The sequence below is a fragment of the Gallus gallus genome, chromosome 17, assembly GCF_016699485.2.
Source record: "Gallus gallus isolate bGalGal1 chromosome 17, bGalGal1.mat.broiler.GRCg7b, whole genome shotgun sequence".
Classification (NCBI taxonomy): domain Eukaryota; kingdom Metazoa; phylum Chordata; class Aves; order Galliformes; family Phasianidae; genus Gallus; species Gallus gallus.
In genome coordinates, this window is record NC_052548.1 from 9,808,755 (window position 1) to 9,831,638 (window position 22,884).

The 22,884-nt window shown below is 36.1% G+C and overlaps 1 protein-coding gene across 4 annotated transcripts in view; it reads left to right on the top strand.

Annotated features, from left to right (window-relative positions):
* The window catches only part of LHX2 (LIM homeobox 2), a 49,025-nt gene that overhangs the window by 2,287 nt on the left and 23,854 nt on the right, over positions 1-22,884 (top strand). For 3 of the 4 annotated variants that reach the window (XM_046901651.1, XM_046901653.1, XM_046901654.1), the window contains exon 1: positions 999-12,711. The exons of the other annotated variant lie outside the window; for it this stretch is intronic. The gene's annotated coding sequence lies outside the window, so the exon portion shown is untranslated. Of the gene's footprint in view, positions 1-998; positions 12,712-22,884 lie in introns of those variants that run through there. 4 annotated transcript variants of the gene reach the window in all.

A 22,884-nucleotide genomic window follows, 5' to 3' on the forward strand; every position in this document is an offset into this window, starting at 1 on the left:
ATGGTTTTCCACAATTCTCAGTGGGTGAAGATTAAGGAAATCCTTATAAATGTTTGTAAACCAATAGAAATCGTGTTAGAGATAACATTTTTTTTGTTGTGAAGCATGAGATATTTAATCAACCTCACGCTTGTAATTCTTGTCGTTAACAAATATGCCTCATGAGTTATGGAGCAGGTCATTGGCCCATCATATGTGCAAACAGCCTCCAGAAGTGTTCACATATGTTGCTTTAGGAAAAAAAAAAGCCTGTTCTTAATGCTCCCAAACTATGATTCATCAGGCATTGCTAGGATTGCTGGTTAGCCTACCATTGAGACATTGGTTTGTGCACTGAAACAAGAGGGGTATATAATTCAGCGTATGTACCTACTCATATAGATAGAAATAGTTTCCTCTACTTGTTTTCCATGGCAGGTCGAGAAACAATAATCTGTAACTGCAAAGTGCAACTTATCTTTGGGAAATACAAAACAAATTACGAGAACTAACACAAACACACACACACACGCACACACACACAGAAAAAAGGAAAGTTGTTAGAACATAACTGACAAGTTAAATCAAAGGTCTGCCTAGTTCAGCTTTCTGTCTCCAACACAGGATACTGGCAGTTGTTGAAGGAAGTGCATAAGAACAGGGAAGCATGTAGAATCCTCTCCAAGCCTCCAATAAATTCAAATATTTTCTCAGCACTGTTTTTATATAATACCTTTGGGTGGGTTTTATATTTCCATGAATTTGTTGGTTTTAAATCTATAGTTCAAAATCCAATCCCTTTCCTGGCATTGAGTTTCCATAGGTTAATAGGCCGGGTGAAAAGAACATTTTCGTTTGTTTGCATTGAATCAGTCACAATTATTTACTTTGATCTTCACTAAATCTTACATTAGAAATACCAGGGAAGGACTGTTTATCTTCTTCATATCATCCATGATTTCATAGACCTTATGGTTTCATTGTCAAAATAAGAAACGCAGAGGTATCTCAAGTTTTCTCATAAAGTAAAAAAGGGTCTTTCCTTCTGCGTCTACATAGCAGTGTGACATTATGCGTACTTTCTATATAGTACATAAAAAGCTAAGTAAGCAGTAAAATACCTTTCCTTTTAAGTGTTTGAAGTACCATCCACTGAATGACCTTTTCCTTCTCCATTCACAAAGAAACACGAAATAACTATTCTTATTTCTGAAACCTGTGATTATACCAATAGCTATAACTCAGGCCCATGAAGTCCTTTAATATAAAGAGCCATGCTGGAGACTCATTCCCTTAAAGAAAAGAACCCAGGATGATTGACCTGAAATGACCTCTTCATTTTTTAGTGAAAGGAGATCTAAATATGGCAAACATTTCCTTGTGCTACCGTCTCTTGAGGGACTACATTTTCCCCATAAGAATCTCCTATGAGAAATATTTAAAAAGAAAAAAAAAAAAAAGTTTATTAGTTCTCCAGCAAACTAGCAAAAAGTCTACCAGAGCTATCTGTTCAGAAAATCTATTTTATTCTGTTTGTTATTTCCATTGCTTGGATCACTTACAACATTGATCATATTTTCTGTTTCTGGGTCTTTAGGCATGCATTTATCTTGTTGACCTAAGGAATTAAAGAATTACAAGATTGCCACCATAAAAATGGTGTTAAAATAACTAAAACTAGTTATTATTTTTAAAGAAACAAAAATTCCTATATATTTTTTTCTTTCAATTTTTTTGAGAGGAAACTAATCCAAGCATCCAAACTGATGTCAGAGGATGATTATTAAAAATTGTTCTTTTCTTTAGCTTTCATTTTGGAGTGTTGAAAAAGTCTATGCTCCTTCTCACATCGCTCAATACCTATAGCTAGTGATAAAGCTCAGGTCAAAGAATTATTGATCTAGCTGGCCAGTATATTTCTTTGAGAGCACAGAATATAGATTAAAAAAACACAATTCAACCTGAAGCCCAACTGAAGAACTACAGAAACCATGAAGCACTGAGCTTTCTGAAGAACTTCTGCTTTGTGGGAGATCACGTGGTGCTTCAGTTTGTAGCTTTGAAATTGTTCTCGATTCTTTCCATTGCAGAAATCGCCACATATCTGTGAATGATCAGAACAAGGCATCTTCAGTTAGTGACTGCAGACCAGTATTCATGTGCCGATCTCTGGGTTTCTCAGTCACTATTCTTGAAATCCATTAATTAAGCATACTTGGGCTTCTCAGAAAAGGTTCTTGTCAGTACCTCTCACCATTCTGTTACTTATGATATCTGACTCCGGTTGAATTAACAGTGAACTTCAGGCTCTACAGTTTGTCAAAATTCTCTTGTGGAGTGGTAGGAGGTGTCTTTCATAGGAGCTGGATTTTAATAACTATGATATTCAGTATCTGAATGCTGAAAATGATTGTGGGCCTTAAACTTTCAAAGCTACATGAAAAAAAAAAAAGCTCTTATCTTTTGTTTGTTTTTATTTGACTGATTCTTACCATAAGAGGTCTGAACTTCTATTGTTCTAAAAGCCTAGAGACTTAACTCTTAGGTGATGAGTCTGTCAGAGTATTAGAATAAGAGAGAAGTAGCCAATTCAGCATAAAAAGTTGTACTTAGAAACGTATGGAAGGAAGGATCTATAAAATATAGTGTTTCAAACTTGGTTATGTGTATTATTTAAAACAAGATTTTATGTTTTGTTGCATAAAAATAAAAAATTTGTGGTATGCAGTATTGGTGTAAGCAGTACAATTTTCCATAGCTTTTCCCATCTCAGAGGTGATGAAATTCTGCTTTTTTCAGCTTTGTCCACTTTGCATTTTCAATAATAATTACAGGTTTTTACATAGCAATGAAACATTTTGAACCAGGCTTCAAACATAATCACAAAAATCACCATTAACCAAAAGACCACTTGCAGTGTCAGCTTCACTGGCTTTCTAACAAGGAATCTATTTATCCTTTCTGCCATACTGTATGGTAACATGATAACTATTCATGGCTCACTACTTATTAAGATTTCATTGGACAACATATTGTCATAAACCATTATTTTAAAATCATTATTACGAAAAAAATCAAGTAGCACATCTGTGATGTTAGCTAGCTGTTTTGACAATGAGGAATTATGAAGTCAAACCAAAATTGAACTACATAATGTTAAACCAAGACTAACTTCATACTTCTATGTGGAAATTTTATTTAAAAATGTAGGGATTCATGGCTGACCTATAGATGATCTATTTATTGTCATTTATAAATGTCTTTTGTTTATTAAATTACATAAAACATGCAGCTTTATTCTTGACAGACTTCACAAGACAGGAGAGGTTTCTTCCCAAACTGTAGGTGTTATTTAAGAAGAATCAGAGCGCTAAGTTATTTCTTAATATCAGTTTGATTAGCTCTCTAACACTTATGATTCCATTCCACACTGGGATACAACTCCCCAGGACGCAAACCAAAGTGCACTTCTCCAAACTTCACTTATTTTATACATCATAAAAAGTCAATTTTATTTATGTAATTACTGTAACTGTACCACATCAAGATGTAATGAGGAAATACCACGAGCTATGAAATGCCATCCCCTTCTGTATTTAATGAAGGAACTTTAAATAGTAAACTGCAGCAGATTGTTTTTGTAAGACTGCAGGTATCTTCCCTTCCTCTGAAGTAGGGATAACATCCTGCTGCAGTGCTCTTTTCTAACTGGTTCTGAATCTTTTGCAGAATAATTTAAAATCATATAGTGGGAATATCTCAATACCCCAATACTTCTGCCTCTAAAATGAAGCTATCATTAATAAATTTGATTTATTGTTATCTTAGGAAGACTAGGTGGCATTTCACCAGTGTGTCAGTAATGCCCCTGGTCTCTGGTCTTTGTTACTAATTATCCTTAAGTATATACCTTTTTCTAGACTTCCCATTTAGTTTTGCTGGGATGTTTAAAAACAAAAAGGTTTTGGTATATATATATTTGTTGTTTTAATTGTAGAGCTATAAAGACCTAAGTCAAGAAAAGCCTCCCTTAAGTAATACACAGGAGCTGGTTTATAAAGTAACTAAAGTTCAACCACTAAGTAATAGTGACCACAGTATAATTAACTTCAACATCCTCAGGGGAGAGATTGTACAAAAAAAAAAAAAAAAGAGGAAGCTAGTTAAAAAGACCCTAAAGTCAAAAGTTAGGAAATTAAAATCCTTAGACTCAGCATGGAGGCTACTTGAGCAACCATAACAGAGTAATAGAAAGCATGCATAATCCTAAACAAAAAAGGAAGCTGATAAGCAAAAATGAATGAGGTAGATACAGGAAGGTTCAAGAAGTTAGTATAGTCAAACTTATATTTTTTCTCAACGTTGAAATTTAACTTTTGAAGTCAATAGGGATAAAATAGTGTGGCTAAGATACACAGTGAAGATTAGAAGGATGACAGAGGATTTGAGGAGCAGATAGCCTGACATGAAAACAAGATTTTTTCAAGTACTAAGAAGCAGAAAGCCTGCAAGAGATTTTGTAAGTCCAGTGGACTATATGGTAGAAAAGTGAGAAAGCTAATGAGAATACAGAGAGTGAAGTAAATTGTTTGCATCAGTATTTTACATAAAATTTAAGCAAAATAGATCTACCAGAGTTCCTCCTGTTAGGCAATGTGGAGGAGGATTTGTCAACCACAAAAAATAAAAGAAGATGTGCTGGAACACATTCACAGATTAAATTAAAAAACCACCTCCTAAGACTAGAGAATAAGTGCCGAGGGATCTCAAAAACTTACCAACAGGAATATGCAACCTGTTTAAAATCAGCATGTCTACTAAAGGACTGGAGAGCAATTACCCTCTATAGAAGATGAAGAGTGGTTCTGGGAATGTCAACATGGAGATCTGTGTATGTCAGTAATAAGAAACAGTAACAGCTGCACATCACTTAGATTACGATGATATGGTCAGAGTTTGAATTTGAATGTTTTAAAATTTACTGTTTCCAACTAAAAAACTGTCAGCAAGTAGGAGAATAAAAGGTAAATTTTCAACAGACCAAAAATTCGTGGGGGGGAAAGAGGGATGGCTTCAAATATACCTCAATCATTCATTGACATTAAAATATCTGTTAATTATAAAAAAGTGGGAATAAACACCGATGTTACACAAATGCAATGTGTGTTCAAGAGCATATCTCCCTCAAATTTGCATTATCCATGCAAAATGTGTTAAATTTTAAAATAGCCACAAACATTACATTAACTATGATGAGTTTTTAAATGTACAGTTCCATCTCTAATGTTGGACTCAATTCTCACCTTCTCAGTCTAAAAAGATGCAGTGGATATAAATATTCCCACAGATATTCCAGAGACGCAATATTAATCAAGCTATTAAACACATAATTCCAGTTGAAAGATAATGTAAAATGTTTATATTAATTGAGAAAGTTTACCCAAGTAAATATGTAAGCTATTACAGAAGCAGATACTACAGATAAGCTGCTTCTCATCCTATGCAAAAGCAATGAGATGCCCAATCCAATGGGAAGCAGGTAATCAAGAATTGTTTTCAGTTCTCTGTTAGCACTGCTTGTAAATGGCCCATGAATTCTGTGACTCAGATATCATAAAATCCAAACATTTATAAATATCTTAAAAGTAACTAGAAATTTATTATCAGAATATATCTGATTGTATTACTTGATGTGAACAATTTAAGAGATGCATACACTAGCAGTGTACAGTATGAATCTCACCTAACTTCAGGTGTGCAATATTAAAGAACCAGAACAGTCTAGGCTAGTTGTCTAGACTTTCTGTTATTAGCAGAAAGAAACAGATGGCCTGGGACCTTACCCTAAAATGAATGCAAGTGCTTTTTTTTCTCTGTTGGATAGAGTGCTGAGATCACTTAATTTTAGGACACGAAGTACGAAGAGAAATGAGCCATGTCCTGACTACCTGGAATTAAGGAGCTTTTCTCCTGGAAAACATTCTGGGGATTCAGATAATCATTTATGGGGACAGGCCATTGTATTAGACAGACTATTTGTTTAAGATTCCATTTTAGACAGTCAAATGTAGTCTGTCTGCATTGCAATGTTTGAGGGAATCAGCAAAGTAACCAGGAAAATTATGGGATTTTAAAAGTAGATCTGTAAGAGACTGATGTCTTTGCATGGACTCAAATGATTTACGTGATAAACAAAAGCTGTTGGAAAGAAACCCCAAGGATGGTAGGAGATGACTAGTGATGACAGACTTTCCCCAACAATTGTGTTCCATATAATATATTTTGTGATCAGTCTATAAACTCCTAAATCACTTTTGGATCCTTGGGCTTTATCAGAGAGGGAAACTTACTGTTTTGCAGTGTTGAAACTTCTTAATGTTGTAAATTTTATGTTTTTTGTGCAAGGTGACATAATAAAATTGCCAAATTAGGACTGCCAGTGTCTTGTGTTTAAAAGTGGAAAAATAGAAAAGCCAATAGTAAATCCAGTGCTTTACTGAAATAAATCATGCCAAAGTGAAAAACATCTGGTCATAAGGAAAAGCACATTGCTCAAGTTGGCATAATATTTTTTTCATATCTATGAGGGATCCTGGAATTCAAAATAGTTCTGTTCCTTTGCCAACATTATGATCTCTTACACTGTTGTACTGCAAAGTTACAGCCTGATACAGTTTGAGATCTTTCTAATTCTAAAGAATCTCTCCTACTCAGTTACTTTCAGTCTGAGCTTAAATAATGTTTAATGTGTTGCTGTAATAAATCACTGGTTAGCCATCAAATTGTTGTGCATGAAAACAAGGAAGTATACCCACCTGGTTTTTGGGTTTCTTTGTTTTGTTTTGATTTGATTTGGTTTGTTTGATTTTAATAGGTCTATAATGATTAATTTGTTTTATGTACTTACACAAACTGTCCTACTTAGAAACTATCACCGAAGTAGTACCTAAGAGTCTTAACTATATATGGTATAGACTTGTATGGTAAAGATGAGAATTACTCCAGTTATTCCAATTTCACCCTCTTTTGTGTTTTATCATTCAGAATTACTGTCTGAATTCTCATTTTTGTCTTCTTGTCCTTGATTTGCATGACCCCATTCTTGGTTCTTCTATGGCATCTCTTCATCATTTCTTCTCCTTCACATCCCCAGCTTCCTGAAGGTATTTAGCAGACCTATCTTTTTACTGCCTTCTCTCCCATCCTACTAAATCTTATTTTGGTGTGATGTCATCACTGTATTACCTACTGTCAGATCTACTTATTTATTCCTAACCTGCCTCTTCTTATCCAAACTAAAATCTCACCTTGTCTTCTTGGAAGCTCTTCATAAGTACCTAACCACCCTCCTTGCATGGGGCTAAAGAGAATGTGAATCTTTCCTTTTCAGCAAGTTGTCCACTATTTGTAATCACTGTGCACATTCAGGTTCATAACCATGTATGATCAATGCTTTTGTTTTGAAAATATGTTCTGCTTGAGCAATGTCCAAAACTCCTTGAGTATGAGAAGAAACAAAAAAGAAAAGGAAAAAGGAACATGGAGATAAAATATGAAAGAAGCATAAAGATATATATCAAGAAACATCAATACTGAAGTATTCTAGCTTCAGAGAAGATAAAGCATTAGTAAAGAAAAAGCAACCTTCTTCTACACTGACCCCCTGGTGTGCTTTAACTGTGACCTCAAGAAGCCATATCTAGATAGGAGAGGGAGTTCAGTTTCCAAGGCCCATTCAATTGTAAGCTCCTCTGCAAAGTCTCCCAACATGGGGTCCAATTAGTGCCTCTTGTATTGGTGAATTTTTTTTTAGTGATCTGCTGAAAGCAATTGGAATAAGATTCGCAGAGTAACTTTAGACAGGCTACTATATGGCTACAGAGCTCTCTATCATTTTCATTCAAGGTAGATTTTTACTGAAGTCAGTAGGAGTTTTTGACTAAGCAATGTGGGATCAGGTCCATCCTTTTGCTAATTTTTTATCCTTGCCTGATTCCTATTTCTGCCATCCATGTTGCAGACTGTATTAGTTTTTCTGTAAATTAGAAGTAGTAATATTAACTACTTCTGTTAAGTGCTTATGGTTTTATCAGTGAAAAAAAGGCAATATATAATTTCTTGAATTACCTACCTTCACTGAGTTAGTAGAGTCTGTGTAAATCATTCTAAATTAGGGTCTTGAGAAACGTTGAGTCCCAAGTTAAGCTTCATAAATGCTGGAAAGATACAGAAAAGAAACTAACTATAAAGTCCATCAGCTAGAAGTTTTCCAAACAACAACAAAATGATGTTAATTATTCAAAGAAATCAAATCACATTAACCCTGAGTTCAAGTTGTGAAACCATGATCATTTTCCATTGGTACGACCCAAAAATCTATACATATGGAAAGAGAAGGAAAGAAGAAAACTGAGCTGAAGTTATCCTCCTGCTCAGAGGGCACTGGGTTACCTTGACTGGAACAGGTTGCCCAAGGAGACTGTGAATGCCCCATCCCTAGATGCATCCAAGGCCAGGCTGGATGTGGCTCTGGGCAGCCTGGTCTGGTGGTTGGTGAACCTGCCCGTGACAAGAGGGTTGAAGCTAGATGATCTTTGAGGTCCTTTTCAACCCAGGCCATTCTATGATATGATATGATTCTATGATTCTATGACTGTTTCTTATCCACGATAATAAAAACTAAACTAAAAAACGTGTAATTTTATAATATGCTTGAGCTAGAGCATATTAATTATTAGACTATTACTACGTAATTGGGTCTGACTGCTGTTTAAAATACAGTAGAAAGGATTAGCATTGTAAAATGTTGACTGGATATGTTACGATTCTAAAACAAGGCAGACAGCCTTTGTGCTGGTCAGTATTTTAAGCTGAATTATACTGTTTGACTGATACAACACAGGGAGGAATGTTTAAAAGAAGCCAACAACACTCACACAGGAAAAGAAAAACACCACTGTCTGCAGTTCAGAAACTAATAATGCTGTCCTATAAAATAATCATCTAGTTCAGTCTAAGTAAACACAACCAAGAATCACATCCACTGCTTGTATTTTACACTTAGCTACTCTCTCATATCAGATGAAGAGGTACCACAAAGTCTATTTTAAGAAGAATTGCTTCTTTCTATGTAAATTCCTGCTCACCAGTGATTACTGACAAACAGTCCACTGGGGAGGCTGAAATAATTAAATAAACCATTTAGAAGCCGATGTAGAAACAGTGATTGCTCTAGCTCAGCTCACCAGGCTCTTAAGATACAGAGCTCCTTGCCAGCTTAACAACAGATTTGGAAATACCTGGAGTTTCCCACACCTGTAATAAGCTAGTAAGGTCAGAAGTGGTAAATGGTGGAAAGACATTTAGTAAAGAACAGCTTCTGTTACTAATCCAAGCGTTGTCCCTGCGCTGCAGGTATAGCAAGAGGACTATAATCAGTATGTTGTGCTAGCGTAATGTGTACCTATTTAATGCAACGATACCAACTTCAGTGACTTGCTTTGAAACTAATACTTCCAGTAACTTTTTGAACTGAGTCCTTCTTATCTCTGAATTTCTGTTGTTTTTGTTTGCTTGTTTGCTTATTTGTTTGTTTTTCTAATCTCTGACCTGCTGGTTGCTAAATAAAATAGCCCTTCACTGTTGCTGACACAGTGGTTGCAGGGCTTACTAAATACCTATGGTATTTGCATTTTCACTTAATCGAACTGCAATACATAGATAGATTCAGTCCAGAAAATGGTATACAATTTCCTCTTTCTCTCTTCCTTTCACCTAATAGCAGAGAGGCACCAGAGGGTTACACGGGGATGTGTGTTACAGGCTGCCTGCAGGACCCTAGCGGACTAGGCTGTATTTAATGAGCGCGTCTTCACTGACAGATTCATTATTTGTGTTCGGTCGCTTCAAGTCAAAACTGATTAGTTACACTTACTGCAGCAAAGATTTAATGATTTTATTGTTTATCTTCAATTTATTTTGATTAACATCTCCGTTCTTTTCATTGCAAGTGCAATTAGGTGTAATATAACAGCTACTACTTTAATTTTGCTGAAATTAAGATGAATAAGTGACGGATTATGGCACTTTGTTTAGCAAATAAATCATAGTTAAGAGGACTGTATTAGTAATAAATGCAAAAACAGACAATCTAATTAAAATGCGTGGAGCTTATAGTTTGAGTTTCCAGAAATGTAATGAATTTTCATTGTAGAAATCAACTAGATTTTGGTGTACTATTTAATTATTGACAGCAAGATGTGAGAAAGGTGCGTTATTCTGTAAATCATCTTAATTTCTCGTATTATGTTGGTAGAAGGTTGGTACAGGCAATGAAATGGAGGCATACATTTAAATTTTTCTGAGTGCTCAGATTATGTTTTCAGGAAATACTGCAATTAGGGTATAGCTAAAAAGAGACTAAGAGTCTAAAATGAGGAAAAAACTCATTAGTTCAATTCTCACACGTTCAGACTTCAGCATTTTTTGCAGCAGATTAATATTCTCCAAGTCCCAGTCACGATTTTCCTTTAAGTTCATAAGATTCAATTCACTGCCACACAGCAAAAGCCTCAAGACATGTAAGATGGAAGAAGGAACTAACATGAAGAAAACTGAACCCAACAAACAGTGAGCAAATCAAGATTGCTCTACACAAGCATCCCCAAATCATGGGGCAAGTAGCAGGGCAGCAATCCTGGAGCCAGCTTACTGTGGGGGTCATATGGGCTTAACTTCTGATTGAGGAGAACCAAGAGGAAAACGAACCCTTCAGAATCAGAAACTTTATCCCTCTGATGTTTAAAAGACCTTGTATTTGACAGGACAGCTTTGAAGATAAAGACCGAAGCACTCTCCAGCTACAGGCTGTTCAGCACCCCACACTGCTATGTACTATGTGCACTTCACTTCAGTTTCTCAGAGTTCAGTCATATTAGAAAGGAGATAGTGGAGACATTTTTTAGTATATTGTACTATGTTTTTGAGGCTTCTGTATCTTGCCCAAGCTCTCTTTACAGAGCCTGGAAGAGCTCAGCTCCATTCTACACATCCCCATCATCATTCCTTCCCACTGTACTCTGTTAGACTGGCCTGTTGCTCTTGGCTGGCCAACGTGCAAATTGGTTAACAAAAATATGCTGACACCCTTGACATTTGAGATATCTCTAAACTAAGAGGCTACCGCTAAAGACAAGAGAGGGAGGACAAGGTCCTTTTTTTTTTTTTTTCCTCCATATAGGAGAATTCTATCCCAGGGATTACAGTTAGTGAGGACTAGGAGCAATATATGCTCTTTAAGACCCTATTTTGAAATTTTTCCCCTTCCCATTAGGGGCTGGGAGGATGGGGAGAGAAAAAGAAAAGGAGAATGCTATCCGTAAGATCACAAAGCCTGCAAGAGAATACTTTGTTCTTCCTAAACTTTTAAAGTGATCTTCTTATATTATTGATTCTTTTTTTTTTTTAACACTTTAAAGATTACACAATGTCCAGATGAAAGCCATTATTGAAAGAAGTATTTATTATGATTCAGTAGTAATTTTTTATTTGTTGCTCTACCTTATTTTGGACTTCATCACTATATAGTCCTCAAAAGACAGAATTTCAGTGGCAATACAAATGTTTTTCAGCTAACAATATGCTTCATGGATTTAAAAGAGACTTAAATATCATTTTTTAGCAAATGCCTGGGTGGGGGGGAAAGCCAAATGAAAAATAATTCCTGTCCTATGGGTGTAGTGGGGGAAAAAAAAAAGAGAGAAACATTACTGAATTCATTTTTACTAGCATGAAGTAAATAAAGGGAAGAAGGAGGTGCACTGAGGAGATACTGAAGACTCCTTCCTTTTTTCCTGACTATATTGATCAGATTTGCTAATTCCATTAAAACAGGTATCTACTCCTACGCGTATAAAATCAAACAAATAAATCTAGTGGCTTTTAGCAAGGCAATATATGAACTTATTTATAAGCGTTTCTGTGTGTTACAATCCCTCTTCTAATATTACTTTTTAATATTTGATAAATAAATAGATGTTTGAGAAAGACTGAGCAAGAGAGAGAAAGAGAGGAAACAATGCTAATGACCAAACCAACCTGTAAAAAGCAGCCTGTTCTGACTGGAGCCCCAGCCATCAGCTGAGTGTCATGTAGAGAGGCAGGAAGAGCCGGGGGAGGCTGTGGAGGGGTTGGCAAACTGGAGACTGGCAGCATCATTGGTTTGAACAGGCCGTGATTGATTTGTCACCGGAGGCCCATTTGACTGGGCAAAAAGCCCTTCTGATCTCAATCTCTCTCTGTCTCCTTATCTCTACTATCCCTTTCTCCTTCTCTACATTTTGACACTGGCACAGCAGTTGGGCAAGGGGACTCAAGTTGTGGCCGACAGAGAGCAAAAGGGTTGAAGGTCACTGCTGCCGAAAACATATAACGACAGACAAGAGAGATCCAGCTCATCATACTTCTCATTTTCTATCTTGCCTTTACATCTCCAGAGGTTTACAAAGCCCCAAATACACATACAGACAAATACACAAACACACCATTCCCCACGCAGAAACACATAACCAAAGCCTCTGTCCTTCCCTTTTCCTCTCTCTCCCCCTCTCTCTCACACATACTCACGCACACACACACGCACACATTCTCTCCCCACCCCTTCCACCTTCTTGTTATCTGTGGCTGGGAGAAACATCTAGATCTACAAATATTAATTACAAAGGACAACAAAAGGTAAGAAGGCATAAATTATCAAAGGTGTCGTGATGTTATTTCAAGTCAATTGCAAATGTGTGAGGGGAAGATTTCACCCCAGTGATTCCTGTTTGCCTGGCTGATGGGGACTGGAGCCGATTCCCTCCCAGAACTGCTGCAGCTATGCCTCAAACCACACACTTTCCAGCAGGAGCCATCAGCATGGGCCTTTCTGAATTCTCTCTTTATTTCATTCATTAAGGGCATTAGGCAAGTTGGAATTTGTATGAAAAGGATCCTATGGGAATACTGTCTCCAGGGTAGGTATTTTCATGACTTTCCACATCCTGGGGCTTTCTCTGTATCTCTTTCTCTCTGTCTTCTGTTAGATGGAGCTTTAAAGGAGGCTGCACTCATCTTCCAGCTAATCTGGGGGAAGGAAATAATCTGAGCTGCATATATTGAATGAGAAAGTATTTTATTTTATAAAGTGATAGTTACTAAGAAATTATGAGACCTTTCCTGCTTAGTTTTGTTAATTGGCTTTGTTACTATTATTGTTACTCCTGACTGTTTTCAGGTTTTTCTCACACGGGAAAATGAAAATTGCCTTCGTTATGCAAAAAGAAAGATATAGCAGACAGGACAACAGCAAAGAAATATTAGTCAAACAAAGGCAGACTTTAAATTAAATGTGCTGTCGTGTTCCCATAAAAGCAGGACAATCTCAATGCTATAGCTCATTTCACTTGGCAAAAGAACATGGCATCAGTTTTTTAACTTTAAAATAGTTTAATGAACATGAATGGAGAAATAATTTTTCTGTGTATTTAGCTGCCTATAAAGAAGAGAGAATGCTTTAACTTTGATCGCCACAATTAGTTCCCTGGGTATCTAGAGGGGAACAGGGCAGCCCTGGGAGCCTCAGTTCTTTAGATACAAAAGCATTTAGATCGCTTTAGAGCAGTTAATCCTGAGACTGGCTAGGGTCCCTTTTGTTTTCTAACTCCATTGTGGGTTTTGTTCAGTTTTTTCTATTCGCATGATTGACTGCCCAATGGATGCTAATTATCCAAATGTCGCTTCTGTCCTTTGAGTGACTTTCTATGTATTATGGGCAACTGTCATGCATTCTGTCATTCTATATCATATTACATGTATTATCATATGAAAATGGTACTCTGCATAAAGGAAGGTGTCTGAACCAGCAGATGCTGCAGATATTTAAAGGACTTGCTTAATCTGAATGGATTTTCTATAGAAAAATCGGTCAGAAAGCATATAGGGGAGAGTCAGAAATGGAAAGTTTATCAGGTAATTATTTTTGTCCTTTTGCTGTTTACATGATAATGTACAAAGCGTTAACTGCCTCCGCTTCTGAAATCTGCAGCCACCTTCCTCCTCCCGAACCAGGCAACCCATCTGTATTTATTAGAGTATGACAGCTTAAGCTAATTAAACTGATATCTGTCTAAAATAATAAGCTCTGAAACTTAGAATAAACATTATGATTATAAGCCGAAAAGGCAGCTATACAAATGTAGCATCAATGCTATATTTTAATGATAATCTGAAATTCCTGTATGAAAAGCATTGGATGTGGAACTGCAAACAATAACAAAGTTCTGGAAAGACATTTTCACTATAAATATTTTTACTTGGATCATTATCTCTTTACTTGATACAAGACTGAGGGCTAACACAGATGTGAACTGGCTTTTTTTTTTTTTTTTTTTTTTTTTTGCACATATATGAACATATATTTAAAAGGATATAAAAAGAAAGGTTTTTACTACAATATTTCCACTAAAATAAACTTAATACACCTCAATGTAATGTGCATGCCAACACTTAACAGGAATGCAAGATTTATAGCGATAGGGCTTTTTAGATTTGTACTCTGGGGTCCATTGAATCCATAGCCACATCTAGAGTTTCCTCTCCTAAATGTTAGAATAGCATTTTACATTTGGCATTGGTAGAAATACTGTGGATATGTAACACTGAAATTAATGATCTTGTCCTTCATCAGATATATGTATAATACGTTTCCATTAATTGTAAAGCTAAATCTGGTAAAATCTGTACTTTATGAAACAACAAAAAGATCCCATAGAAAGACTTGCTCTGCTGTATCAAGATGCTTTGAAATTTTACAATGATCAAATATACATGATCAAGCTGTGCTTGTTAGGGTACGAGGGGCTCAAAACGGTCAATGATTATTGATCAGACTGTTAAGTATTTGTTCGCAATTCTTTATATCCCAAAAGATTCAGGGAAATGAACAGTGAAAAATTGCATCAGAGTCCACCTTTGTTTGAGATTGATGTACTGAAACAGAGTATTCATTTGCCAAATCTGTGGGAAAAATTGTGTAGTAAATGATGACACGATAACTCAAAGTGCAGAAATTAGGTTCTCCCTATTTAAATTATCTTTGTTTAATTTTAAATGCTAACTTCAAAATGTGAAGGCAGTCTTTGTAGAATATGAATAGTGAATTATTGATAAGAGCAGATTTACGCAGAAAAAAAACAGAGGTACAAGCATTGCTAATCCACTGACCTTTACATTTCATCTTACATTTTGCTCATGCAAAAAATTTCTGAACTGAAGTTGCAGTAAGGGGGATTTAAGAGAATCCACAATGGGGAAGTGGAAATTTCTGTTCATTCTACAAAATAGCAGATCTTACTGAGGTGCTGTTACTGTCTTTTGGTAGTTTAATAAATATTACTTCTAATGAGTACTTCCAATTAAATGTTTTCTTACCATACCACCATTTGGCAAAAGTCCCAAAATATTTGAATAACAATTCCTTTTTTGTTTCTTGATATTTCTACTGTATCTATTTCTTCAAGTCCACCTTACATACTATTTATTATTTGAAGATTGACTATAAAGTTTGTTCTGTAATTCAAAATATTGCACATGTTGAAAGGGAGTGCTAATGTATAATTCTTGCAAAATCAGAAGGCATACTTTATTTGACTTCATTATGCTTTACATTACATAAATTCACAAGATCTTCCCTGAACACAGAGAGCAGTCAAGATAAACTTACTACACATTAAAGAAAACTACTGAACACAAAGAATTATTTCTGCAGATATTTGCCTCTAAGAAATGATGACATATGTCTGTGTCTGAATCTACAAATAGATAGATGGATATACACACATATGTTCATTCACACACACACATAGCCTCATAGTCATGTCTCTTATACATATTTATATAAACAAATTTACATACAGAATCTTTTGTAAATTTTAAAATCAACAATACATATTTTGTATCTCATTTTTAGGTGTTAATTCCCTTAAAGTTACTTCATATTTTTCTAAATGTGAACTACTTTGAAAATAATCAGCCACGTATATACTTAAATAAAAAGTTTGCAAAGTATAAAATTGGCAAAATGTCACCGATTGGTTGGAAATGCCCTTTCACCTTATTGTGTCTGACCTGCCATTTAATTAATCTGTTCTTGTCTGAGAGCAGACAGTGTTAAAGATAAGCAGCACAGTGAGCAAAGCCTATAGCACTTTGAATACATATTCAGCTTTTTTAGAAAATAATTTTACTTGGCTATATTGATAAGATTCATAATTTCTACTTCAGTTTGTATCTTATCTGATTTATCCTGATTGCAAATATTTACACGTGAGAGTCTGCATTTACCTCTCCTCTTTCAGCTGCATCTGTTCTAATTGCCTAGGCTGGTGCTGTAAAGTTTGCATCTGCTTTCCATACCTGCTTTCTGTGTTTTCAGATCATTTTTTCGGAGACATGCAGTGGGCATTCAGGTAGTCCAGATAAGGATTGCTAGTGACAAAATATTGACTGGATTTGGTATTCACTTATGAAGGATGACGTTAGTGCCACAAAAATCCCTGTGATGTACAGGGAATAGTTAATTAATTAAAGGACCTGCTAATTGCTACTTGAGGTACTGTGTGGAGATGATGAAGAGTGCTTGGTACAAGGTTAGGTTCTCAGTTTTGAGCGAACATTTTCATTTAAAGGATTTCTTTAAAGTACATCCTAATTTTTTTAATGATTTTTTTTCTAGGTTACTGTATCTAGTTCAGACTCAAGTGTTCAATTGAGCTTCAATTAATTATAATATATAGTCAGGGTGCTTTAGCTGGGATAGATTGATGGAGAAGCTTTGTTTCATTTGGTGCAGGTGGCACTGTTTAATAAGCACAGGAGAGAGTGAATAATGTAGTGTTTGCAAAGAGAAATAAGTGCAAAATAGAGAGGTGCAATTAGATCAGCTCAGAAAAAAAATTAAAGGACAAATATTAAATGGTCAGGTATCTTGCAAATAACAGATAAAATAGTAATAAGTATCTCATTGAAAACTGCCATCTTAATTTATGAATATGTAAAAGTATTCCTTTAAAATAAATCTAGTGAGCATCTTCTGCCTTCATTAGGCAGGCACATTTCCATATCTGAAAAATACCAGAGTACTAATTTTTAAACACTCCCTATTATTTTTCTCATACTGAAGTATAGTTAGGATTCTAAATCTAAAATATAAAAATGACTTCAAATATGAACTTCTAAACTGTATTAAAAAATACTCAAACCTTTGTCATTCTTTAATTATTGCTATTTTATAGTGGAGAAAAATTACCCCATGTAAAATTAATCTGTGCAAACTTGTAAATCTTTATCAATAATTTACTAGCAGATGAGTGGCTTCATGCTTCTTGTTCATGCACTGAAGATAAAATAAAGTTGCAGAAGATTATACAAAAGAAAACGAGATTGTAGATAAAAAATAAAGCCCTTGAGAATGAAAATCTCCTTCTAATTGCACACAGAAGAATAAAAAGAAGTATATACCACTGCAAGTAATGTTATTCGACTTAAAAAAAAAAAAAAAAGTATCTGGTAGCTAAGAGGATACTCTTGTGAGTTACTTAATAAAAGTGTGTGTATGTATTAGGCATTTCAGCAACACTTCTGCATCTAAAAATTTTAGCTGTAGACAGATTTTCCACAGACGATTCCCCCCTACTGCTAACCTCTTAAATATACCTATAAAATACAAAATGTTCCCAATCACCTCCAATAAAGGAAGCTTCCTTACATTAAATGCGTCTAATATTTGTGTTAGAAATCTGAAGTGCTTTCTGATGTGGTTAAATTCACGAAGAAATGTGGTTGTAGAACAGAAAGGAATGCATTGAGCACATCACTCTGAATATTTGCAGATGGACGCAGAGCTGTGGAAGTTTACTTATGAAATATGGAAATAATCATATTCTTAGTCTCTGATTATTCAGCAGGGGCAATACTGTCAGACTCTTTATCTACAAACCTTATTTTTGCTATGTAGCTGTGTTTACCAAATCCATGATGTACCCAATCAGGGCAGCCTCCCAAAGCTCCAGGATTGGCTGGTATTGAACTTGTAAAATGTTTATGAGTGAGTGTTTGCCTGGTAATGTAGCCTTGGGTGCCCTGCTGTCAGCATGGAATTACTGATACTATTACACTCATAGGGGTTTGGAGGGAAGAGAAGGGGATCTGGGTAATGGCAGGGAACTTTCTCATCTGAAGTCTTGATGTGCATTTAGACAAAATAATTTTCATTACTTCGCTGCTTTGTTAAAAAAAAAAAAAAGTCCATATACTTACTCTAAGAAATGTTTTGCTACAAATTGCAGGTACGTGAGCTCAAGCTGTGTACTGTCTGTATAAAGTAAATTAAAAATAAATTATTAAGAAGCAGCTACACTGCCAGATTCAAAAAAAGAGACATTTTTGCAATCTTTACCATTTTCTTTGCATGAATTTTACCAAATGACTAAAAATAAACAATTCATATTGTGTAAAAATATTCTACTGTTTACTATGGTAGAATCTCAAGTCAGGCAATCAAATCTAAACACAGTACCAAAAATCTATATTCTCCAAAAAAACTTGGATATACAGCCACTGACCTTCAGAATCATATTTTCTTTACCAATTCACTGTAATAAAAATGAACATTTTGTCATCACTTTGGAAAACTGTGCCAAACACCTTAAAACACATGTCACATGCCAACTTTACTTCATTTTTCTCCTCAGGGAATAGATACATCTGGAATCATAATCACAGATAAAAACCTTGACAAAATTGCACATGAGCCCAGCCCTTCTCTCCAACACCTACCTTTTCATAACATTTAATACAATATTAATATCAGTTACTAAAAAGGCTTCCAACCTTTACATTTCTGACATAACATGTTCAAACCCATATTTCACACTTCTTGTTCTGTTTTAAGTTCAGTGGATTTAACAGGACTCTGGAGAGAAGATCATGTGGCTGAAGATTTCCCTCCCTCTCTAACACCCGTAGAGGCAGTTTTGGAATTGTTTAAATAGCTGTGGCTATATAAACTGAAATATTCAAGATTATGGGTATCTTATTTCTCTCTTGCACATACAGATAGATGCTTGTATATTTATCTGAAATCTACTGCTTGTACCAGCACCAAACAATTTCTACACAACATCTGGGCAAAACATTATGAATATCTTCCTTTTAAACTTTATGATTTATTTTTCCCGTGTATTCTTGGTTTATCAGACAAATATAATTAGTTCATATTATATAATGATATTACTTGGTCTTTTTTATCTATGATTGACAGTTTTTCAAATCAAAATAAAACCCAATCTTAGCCAATCATCTTCTTGAAAGCGTGTTGCTGTTTTAAGCTCGGTTTGCTTCAGAGACAGCTAGAGATCTTATTCAGTCAGGGGTAAACGGTGAAATTACAGATCCAACAGATTCCCCACTCCCCCCACAGTGCCTGGCTTAGGTAATATTTAATGGCTAATTCCTAGACTGATGTTTTTACTGTATGTTTTTATATAACATTAATCAGATGATGCTGCACAGAAATGGAATTTGAGAACTTTGCAAATTTTCATTTTTTATTGTATTTGTAATTAGTACCATGCTGGAAGTACCTCAGGCAGCTCGCTGTATGGCTTTGTTCATGTCAGAATGGTGATAGCAACCTCTTTTTGTTACATATTTAACAGCTTTGAAAGACATTTTTTATACAGCAAATGTACTAGACAGCTTTAAAGCAAGGGACACTAAATAGGTTGCCAATTATTCATTCAACAGCTCTACGTGCATCAAAAAAATGCATACCACCAAATTTTCCTGAGAGAAACCACTTAAATTTCCTGTGACTCATACACCATTTCTGCACTAACTGGGTAGGGATAGCAATCATTTAGACAGAGAAACTGATATTAAATGTTTCTTACCCTGGAATACTAAAAACATATTTATAAATATGCTCATTTACAGTTTGGGGACAGCATCTGTGGCAAGGAGAGTCTTTTTTTTAAACTGAATGGTGTTTCTTAATAAGCTTATTTCATTATTTTCTTTCACTTTAAAATCACCCAAAGTGCCTCATTTAGTATATAGGAAGTGCAAAAAGTGATATATGAATAGAGCAATAATTTCCCAGAATTGTTTCAAGTCAGCCTATCGAGCAAGTGAATCTGTAGCACGCTAGTCTGCCTCCAGCAGCTCAGGGAGATGAAGCTGAGCTGAGCTCCACTTGCTGACAAGAAGCAAACTGTCTCACATTTTAGGAGAACAACATCATTGCCTATAAAAAAGAAGAAGAGACAAAATAAATAAAACCAGTTAATGTTGTAGTTAACTTGCAAATCAAGTAAATCTGTTGGTACAGTATTTTAGAAATAAATGATAGCAGCATCACACCAAACACACATTTCTGAACATATAAGCGTTCTGATTTTGATTTAATGGTATATCAGCGTCAACTATTGCTTCCTTTGCTGGTACACACTTCCTGATGCCTACTGTGAAGGGTGCCCATATTTACAACTGAGTAAGATGATTAATTACACCTTGTCAATCACGGTGCATGAAGACATAACACCACAGCAGACAATGAAGAAGATGCCTGAAGCTACAATTACATTTTAATTCATAGTTTATTGTATGCCCCCATATACTGCAGTCTAATAACCGTAGGGGCATCAAAAACATATGAGATATCAATCACTCTGCCCCCTGGTTTTTCATGTTTATATTATTTCACAGCCTTTAAATTACCATAAGTAGTTACTTATTTCCTAAGCTTTCTTATCTTATCTCTTACCTTTCGCTTCCATTTATCTTTTATTCTTAGTACCTTTATCCAACAGCTATAAGTATTTGATGGAAGTTTGTAGCTCACTTAAAATCTGTAACAGAGAACCTGAAACCCAGCAATTAGCAAAGACAGCTTAGACTTGTGTTCCTTTGTTGAAGGAGGCGTGGAGGCGTTGAGTCTTTTGTTCTGATTTAGTCACGGTAGCTGGGTGGAAGCTGGTACCTCATTATGTGGTTGGTCTGTTTGTCTGGTAGGTAGCAGATGGTACTGGAGATGACGTTACCAAGAGAGGCAGGGTAGAGAAACTCAAGACCTGTGATTTGTTCACCTGTCACCTATAACAAAATACAGGTTAAAAGACTTTATTATTAGCTGCACCATTTTTTTAATGAAAAAAAAAACCTCACTTCAAATGAATTCGCAGTTGATTGTAAAGATTATTTTGCTGTAGCGATTTTTCTGTTGCTCATTATTCAAGAATACCCTGGATTTTATTCTGAACAATGTAAATGTCATTCATGTGTCAGTGTGTACATTAGCAGCTTTGTGTTTACATTCTGCTACTCTCCTTGTGTTTTGGTAGTGAGGGTTGGATGTCTTCATGTGTTTGTATATCCACTTAGAAAGTAATCAGAGATGGCCTGTGAGTTGGAAGTCACGCCATACCTGTCTGACATGCTACTGGTTTTATTTGTTCCAGTCACTTAGGCAATACAGTTACATAAAATATCGTACTTTAATTCAAAATATATATATATATAAAATCTTTTAGATAATCAGCAATGTCAGATGGAGTGTACAAATCCATGACCTTTCCCGCTTCCAAAATCTATGTTATCGGTTATATACACAGAACTGAACTGGTATTCAAAGATTTTTAGGGTAGTGCAGTATGCAGTTATCAATAAGGATACAACAAATTGCCTGAGATAAGGCAATGCACTGCTGCTGTTCCACAGCAAGATATAGTGTCCATGGTGTCAAGTGAGCAGTATTCCACATCAGCATTACTGGAGGCAAACCTCCCATGTGAGACGGTGTTTGAAATGTCTTGGAATTTAAGGAAGGGATAAATTACTTTATTGACATAAGTATTACACGGTCCTAGTAATTCTTTGTAGAATTCTAATCTGAACTAAAACATGAACATCTGTTGTCTTCAAGATGTGATTTTAGGACAGTCTTTGACTAGTTCCCATGGATAACAAACTAGCTTGTGTTCTGAACAGTTTCTAGTACAGTCTGGTGGCTATTTCATGCACATCGCTACAAGAGACTATGTTCTCCTCTGTGACATGTAAGTATATTTAACTCCTCAAAGCAATTAAACAGAAAGATGGTAAAAAGCCTTGATTATTCTAGGAACAGAACACATAAACCTAGCAAGATTTAAATCTAAATGAAGTCATTCCAATTGTAGCAAAGACAGCTATACCTTTACCCCACCTGTAAGAGGCACATCCCTGTTTCAGACCCGTAACTCTGGTGCACTAGGTGATGTAATCATTTGCAGGCATGGATAAAGCAGCAGGTCTCATCATCTTGGATATGCGTTCAGGTTTACTTGCCATTGCTCTACCTTTCTAACGTAACTGTGATATTTGACATCTTTAACACTAATCACTCCACCCTTAGTATCCACCTTCTGGGTACATATTAAGACATGATGAACACTTTCCCATTGTGTCCTCCACATCTCTTCTGGAGGCTTCCTGAAGCTTCTCCTGAAGTTCAGGGCAGGCCTCTCTGGCCCACCGCTCCTGCAGCCGGCTCGGGCGGAGGTGGAGAAGCTTCCACCAGCAGAAGGCTCCGCAGCCAAGGGCAGCACACCTGGCAATGTTCTCATGGCGGATGCTGTTCGGGAAGGGCCTTTTCGGAGGTGCTCGGCATGCTGTCAGTGGTTTAGGTGCCTCGGACTCGGAGGGCTAACAACCTCCGCAGGCCTCAGAGCGCCGCCGACGCGGGACGCGGGATGCGAACCGCAGCTCAGCCGGCGGCCGGCACCCGCAGCCGCGGCCGCTGTGCACGCTGGGCCGGGGAGCAGAGCGGGG